The sequence below is a fragment of the Leptodactylus fuscus genome, chromosome 1 (assembly GCF_031893055.1).
Source record: "Leptodactylus fuscus isolate aLepFus1 chromosome 1, aLepFus1.hap2, whole genome shotgun sequence".
In the NCBI taxonomy this organism is placed as follows: Eukaryota; Metazoa; Chordata; class Amphibia; order Anura; family Leptodactylidae; genus Leptodactylus; species Leptodactylus fuscus.
Window position 1 is genome coordinate 312,780,606 of NC_134265.1, and position 7,625 is coordinate 312,788,230.

Consider the following 7,625-nt stretch of genomic DNA (forward strand, 5'->3'; position numbering starts at 1 on the left):
CTGTGTGTGTGACGTTACTGTAGCTTCCTCTCCTCCATACAACAGACATCTTCCATAAGACACAATGAATCCTGGCCATTCATCTGCAGGGTAGATGCTACATCCTAGTGTGCTAAAGGACCTCTGATGACGTCATGATCATGTGATCGGATTCTGGTGTGGGAGGAGCTACTAGGATTTAGACTCAACCTTATCTGCAGATGTTACATACCAGTGGCTACAGGACCTTTGATGACATCACAGTCATGTGACCTCATGACGAGCCAATCACAGAGCAGTAGCACTAAAGGACCTCCCCCTTCCAGATCCTTCCAGTTTTCTGTGCTCCATGGACCCTGACTCGTGTATAAGCCGAGGAGAGCATGAAAAATGTACTGAAAAAGTCGGCTTATAATCGAGTATATACGGTAATTTCAGTTCAGATCCATTTATTAGACCACAGGTTATTAGAGTGGAAATTGAGTACATGGGTCGAGGCCTATGCAAAGTGAGGCAGGAGTCCTATAAAAGAATCCACAGAGCACCAGGTACAGAATGGGAAATGTCTCTTCAATAAGGCTGCGTTCACTCTCATAGAAAACTTAGTATTTGGTTAAAAAAATAAATAAGTGAAAAACTTTCAACTTGTGGGTTAAAAATAAATAAAATGGCTATAGGATGTGGCGCAAATCTACAAAATAACACGATCTGAAAATTGAAGGGAAATGTAGTAGAAAATAGGCAATGGATGACACATTAAAAGTCATATGCAATCCGAGAAATACATTTTAACCCCTTAGCGACCCTTGACGTAACTGTACGTCATGGGTCGCATGGGGATGTATGGAGCGAGCTCACACGCTGAGCTCGCTCCATACACGGCAGATGCCGGCTGTATAATACAGCCAGGACCTGCCAATAACAGCAGCGGTCGGTGCCCGAGCCGATCGCTGCTGTTAACCCTTTACACACTGCGGTCAAACGTGACCGCAGTGTGTAAACGGCGCCGGCGGCATGGGCGCCGCCATGTTTTGCCGCCCGCCGCCCTCCTGAACGTCACATGAGGGCGGTGATCGGTTGCTATGACAGCCGGAAGCCTATTGAAGGCTTCCAGGCTTGTCTCTGCACTAGATCTATTAGACGATGCCAGAGGCATCGTCGAATAGAAGTGCTGCGATTTTCCTATTCACTGCAATACTGTAGTATTGCAGTGAATAGTATGAGCGATCAGACTCCCTAGGTTTCAAGGTACCTAAGGGGTCTGATCATAAATGTAACAGAAGAAAAAAAAAAGTTTTTAAAAGTATTAAAAAAATAAAAAAAATATAAAAGTTCAAATCACCCCCCTTTCCCTAGATCAGCTATAAAAGTAATTAAAGAACATTAAACATATTAGGTATCCCCGCGCTCCAAAATGCCCGAACTATTAGAATATTAAAACATTTATCCCGTACTGCGAACGGCGTAGCGGCAAAAAAAATAAAAACAGCTAAAAAGCGTTTTTTTCAACACTTTGCCTCCTATAAAAAATTTAATAAAAAGTGATCAAACCATCAGATCTTTCCCCAAATGGTATCAATAGAAACGTCATCTTGTCCCGCATAAAAAGACACCACAACCAGCTCCATACATGGAAATATGAAAAAGTTACAGGTGTTAGAACATGATGACACAAATTTTTTTTTTCTATTTTGCAAAGTTTATCATTTTTTTAAAAGTATCAAAACATTTCAAATACTATATAAATTTGGTATCACCGCGTTCGTACTGACACGTAGAACACAGGTAACATGTCATTTGTACCAAACAGTGAACGCTGTAAAAATTAAACCCATAAGAAAATGGCGCAAATGCATTTTTTCTCCAATTGCACCTCATTCTGAATTTTTTTCCAGCTTCCCAGTACATTGCACAGCATATTGAATGGTGCCATTACAAAGTACAATTTGTCCCGCAAACAATAAGCCATCATGTGACTCTGTGAACTGAAAAATGAAAAAGTTATGGCTCTTGAAATGTGAGGAGGGAAAAACGAAAATGCAAAACCAAAAAATGGCCTGGTCCTTAAGGGGTTAAATTATACCAAAGAATGGGGAAAGAAATACAAGATTGGCACACTGCTTTTGGAGGTGTCCAATAATAACAAAATTATTGGTCTTGGCAGAGGGGTATATGAAGTGTGTGTTGAATAGTGATGCTCCTAGAGAAATCTTACAGACTTAAAGGGGTTCAAGATTATTATTATTTTATTTATTTTTTTAAATTAGGATGTGGGAGATGAAGAAAAAATTTTTAAAACAAAAACATTGTAACATGTCCCTGGTGCTCCGGTGTCTACCAGCGCAGTCAGGTCCTGCTACTCTGGTGTTTCTTCCAGTGGAAGTTCCCCGCATATGTGACCACTGAGGCCAATCAGTGGCTTCTGCAAAGGACACGGAATGTCAATACCCATGAGGCCCCCAGGTCCTTTCATTGGGCCGCAGTTTGACCTCCGGGACCTGGGACATCACAGCCGGTAAAGGAAACATCGGAACAGCAGGAACTGACCATGCTGGAAGGCATCTGGGACAGGTTTTTTTTTTTTTTTTTGCCCCGTGTCTTTTTCTCAAGCCTAGTGTGTATATGAGATATATACGTAAGCAATCTATCACACAAGTGAGAAAACAATGATCAAAAACTCAATAGAGGTAAGTGGTGCCAAACTTGATAAAGAATATTTTTGGAGATATAAAATAGATCAGCTTGGGTAATGGGAAAGAACTGCACAGGGGTAGGGGAAACAAAAGGAGTATGAAATGGTTTTGATAGATAAGTACATTTTGTATGACTTACAGAATTGTAGTTCCATATGTGGGTGGCTAAGTGATAACCACCCACTTCAAAATCTTATATGATGACTTATACTTGGCAAAATCTACAAAACTGAATGTGAGAATCATGGAATACAATGTAATCAATGTGCATAAGCCCACTAGACACTTTATGGCAACCTCTGTATAGTGGATTTCTGCCCAACTGGATGGGGACACCAGTGGGATTATACACCTTGATCAAAATGTATACTAAGACATTTGTGTTCATTTTTCTAGGTTTTGCTGACAAGCAAGGCTGAGCCACTGGCGGATCCAGGCTTCGCGGGGCCCTGGGCAATTGACTTTGGCAGGGCCCTACTTACCGGGGGGTATGGTAGGGGAACTGGGGTTTCTCCCCCCCCCCAGGATTTTTTCAAAAAATTAGCAATAAAAATGCGTTCTCTATTCAATTCGAGCCGCTTTAGGCTCAGGAGGGCTCTACAAAAAAAATAACAACAATAAATACTGGATTGTGGTTTTATTTAAGTATTTCACATTGATTCACTCTTTGCTTGCTTATGGGGCTGGTTAAGGGGTTGCGCTTCTAACCGACCTACGTTTTTCAGTTAGGTCCGGAATGCAGGGCCCTGCTGGCTCACCCGGCCCATTTTTTGTGGGCTTCTTTAAGTATTTCACACTGACGCAATAATTTCAGAGTGAGAAATTTCGATATAATAGATTTCTATATCTCTTACTCTTTGCTTGCTTATGGGCTGGTTGAGCTTAAAGGGGCTCTATCAGCAAAATCATGCTGATAGAGCCCCACATATGCGTGAATAGCCTTTAAAAAGGCTATTCAGGCACCGGTAAAGTTATATTAAACTACCCCCCCCCCTTCCCCCCGTTTTAAAATAAAACCCTAAAACAGAATATGTTCAACTTACCGAACGTGCACGGGGGTCGGGCATTCAGGGTCCGATGTCATCTTCAGCCACGCCTCCTTCTCCAGCGATGTCCTCGGGTCCCGTCTAACTAGTGAACTGACATTGATAAAAACTGGCGTGGGTGCATGTGATGTAGCACGCTGCTACTGTTGCACATGCGCCCGCCCCCCTGGGGGGGGGTAGTTTAATATAACTTTACCGGTGCCTGAATAGCCTTTTTAAAGGCTATTCACACATATGTGGGGCTCTATCAGCATGATTTTGCTGATAGAGCCCCTTAAAGGGCCTTGCGCTTCTAACCGACCGACCCGACCTGCGTTTTGTTAGGTCCGTCCCGGGCGGCCCGGCTCTGGATCCGCCCCTGGTCTGAAATAACAAATAATTGTTATACAAACTTTTTTCGTTTTTGCAATGGAAATGCTCATCACAGCAGTCTCTCTAATAGGAAAGTCCTACTACTAGGATTGGTATCCACTCTGTCACGAGGTTTGTGTAGAGTCAACATTGTTCATTCTGAACTCCAATAAAATGGTTTACCCAGACATTAATCCCACCCTGAGTGACAAGGTAATTTTTTTTAGCTGGTTAGCAAAAATATAACCATGGAGAAATGTTAAATGGTTAAACCATTGACAGAATTTTTTTTTAATGTAGATTGTGAGCCCCATGTAGGGATGACAATGTACTTTTTTTTTTTTCTCATTTAAGTATGTCTTTTGTAGAATGGGAGGAAATCCACGCAAACACGGGGAGAACATACAAACTCCTTGCAGATGTTGCTCCTGGCGGGATTTGAACTCAAGAATCAAGCGCTGTAATGCCACCGTGTTGCCCCAAACCATTGACATAGAATTGATATGCGTTGGGTTTTTGGCCTCTATCAAGATTCTGGTTCACATTTTTGTGTGCAATGGTATGACAAGCATTCAGATACCTATCATTGTGCAGAAATGTGAAATCGTTTAAGTGATTTTTCTGGATGCATGTGGCCTGCATATGGATGTCAAGATACCCACCCTATTGGAATTAATTAGCACCCCTCTATGATGTTATGGGGGGTGGCAGCTGTTGTGCTGATGTGGCCCATACAAAGTGCAATTTGTCCCACAGAAAACAAGTCCTTTTAAGGCAATGTGAAAAGAAAACTATAAAAGTTATGACTAAGGTTGAGCGATCGGAAAAGATCGGATGCCGATCGGCGATCGAGTAAATTTTGCGATCGGGTTTTGATCCCGCCTAAAAAAAAGATTGGGAACGGAATTCCGATCCCAATTGCTCAACTTACCTGCACAGTTCCACTGTCGCTCCCTGTTCTTGCTCCTCTTCTCTCTCATTGACATGCCTCCAAAGTGCCGTGCACACCCCCACCTCCTTAGACTAGTGTTAGAGATGCTGGGAGAAGGCGGGGCTTGTGGCTTAGAGTGTGGGCGGGTACTGGGAGAGGGGATGTAAGTGATGCACTCACGTCTCCCCGCCCACACTCTCCTAAGCAACAACAGGCCCTGCCTACTCCCATCATCTCTAACACTAGTTTAGGGAGGCGGGGATGCACACGGCGCTCTCAGGGCATGTCAATGAGAGACGACCGGACCAAGAAGAACGGGGAGCGACAGCGGATCTGTGCAGGTAAGCAGACACCAGGCTAAGTAGCCGGGGGATTTTTTTTTTTTTAATCACTACACAGTGTGGAGTCCAAAAATTGAAACAATTTTTGGACTCCATGCTGTGTAGTGAATAGGATCATTTTTAAAATACGATCTTCGATAATTTAAAAAAAAAAAAATCCCATTGACTTGCATTGGGATCGGGTTCAGAAGGAAAATGATCGGAAATCGGATTTTAAAAACAATCCTAAAATTTCAAGATCGGCTCATCCCTAGTTATGGCTTTTGAAAGACGGAGACAAAAATTAAACAAAAAAATTAAAATTTGCTGCAGCAGGAAAGGGTTAAAATCAATATCCTGTAGACTGATTTTGTATTAACACTGATATGTGGCTGCCTGCATCGACCATTATGGAGGACTTTATTGGGGCATACAAAAAAAGTTTTTCACTCTTTGTATGAGAAAAAAAAAATGACCTTGGATACTTCAAGTTTATGTAATAAAACAAAATTTTAGACCTAAGAATAACATTATATTCACCCTCTCAGATACCCCCCTTTAAGGCCAGGGCCATATTGGATTAGTGCTATTTCATCCACACACTGCTGTAAAACCTGCAGAGCAAATGGTCTTGTGCTGTGGATTTTGAACCCCACAGCAAGTCAGTGCAGGTTCAGTGCTTTTTACAACACGGCAAAGGTTGGAACCAGCCCTAGCAGCTCAGGACTTAGTGCCCACTATACGTGGCCTTACCCAAAATGGTATTTCCATGAAACGGTATGGGTCAGTGAGTGGAGTGCAAAAGGGTAAAAATTTTAGTGTTTGGACAAAAACATGATGTGCCATGAACTGCGATTTTTATTTATTTATTTTTTTCCCCCTTTCATACTTTGCCAGAAAGTTGGCAGACAAGGATTACTAAATGCATAGATTGATAAAATAATAATAGTAATAAAGCACCAAGGAGGAGTTATTGGAATCAAAGCATATTGGGGCAAGAGGATAAGTCAACTGGAGAGAGCTGTATAGTTGAATGGAGGCTCTGGTAATCACTGCGTTGGATACAAGATGAGATATGATTGGGCACGGAGGCGTAGAGGTTCCCTATTTCCCCATAGATGATGCTGCTGGGCCTGTAGATCCTGCATACTCATAGGTTGATGAAGCTGATGGACCAGATACTCAACTAGTAATAAATCTGGTGACTGGGCAGGCCATGGAAGTGTTGTATTCTTTATAAGACATTTCTGGGAAACCCTTGCTGGTTTGTGAGCGAGCATTACCCTGCTGAAAATGGCAGGAGCCCTGCCCTGAGAGGTAACACATTGCTGCAGGATACCCTGTCCATATTAGTGTCCCTCATATCACTACTAGGGGTGACCATCAACTGTTATATGCGATGGCTCCCCAGATCATCACACCAGTTGAGACAGTGTGTTGCGCCTCAGCACAAGAAGGATTGAAGTTCTTTTTTTTTATTGAACAGCTATGTTACAACAAAGTACCACACAAAAAGTCAATAAGGTACGAACAGTAACAATATACATGAGAGATAGAGTTGAGGTTTTCATACGGAGATGTATGAAAGAAACATAATTTAGTGTCAGATATACCAAATTTCCTTCGAAGTGGCTGGAAATGGTCTGGACAGGGGCAAGGGTGTGTAATAAAAGTGCCACCCATGTCTGGATGAAGGACAATGAAGCTAGTTTCTGCCTGTCAGCCGATCCAATAATCCTCTTGCCGGTGATCTGTCAGAGTCTTTTTGGGTCTATGTATGTGACCTCATGTAATCATTGATCATAACAGCTGGGCCAGAATGGCCTAGAGGTCCTGCAAATTTTCAATATGACCCTCCAGCTTTTTTGAGTCCAGTGATGTACCCCCCACCTGAGCACAATGTCTCAGTTCATCATAGTGGCATGTCTAGCAGTAAATGTTCTCTTATTGAGAGGTACACTACCCAAAAGTAGCCTCAGAGCATGATTTTCCTTGTCAGCCCTATCAGCCATTCTCGAATCAACAATATATGGACAATGTTAATGTAAGCAGAGAAATAAATATTACGGAATGTAATACGTGATAGCTCTCCATTTACTGTCACAATAAAGTAAACAACGCGGCAGCCATTAAGTAGATACCCCCATTAATTTCCTTCTAACACTCCTTTTGTTCACAAGGATTGTCTTAGTGGCGAGCCCAGGCCGTGGCCGGCCTAATAGTACAGTATGGAGCAGGATAACGTCCGGGCCGCATTGTCATTTAACTTCACTAAGCTACATTGTATCACAGTCCTTTGTGAAGG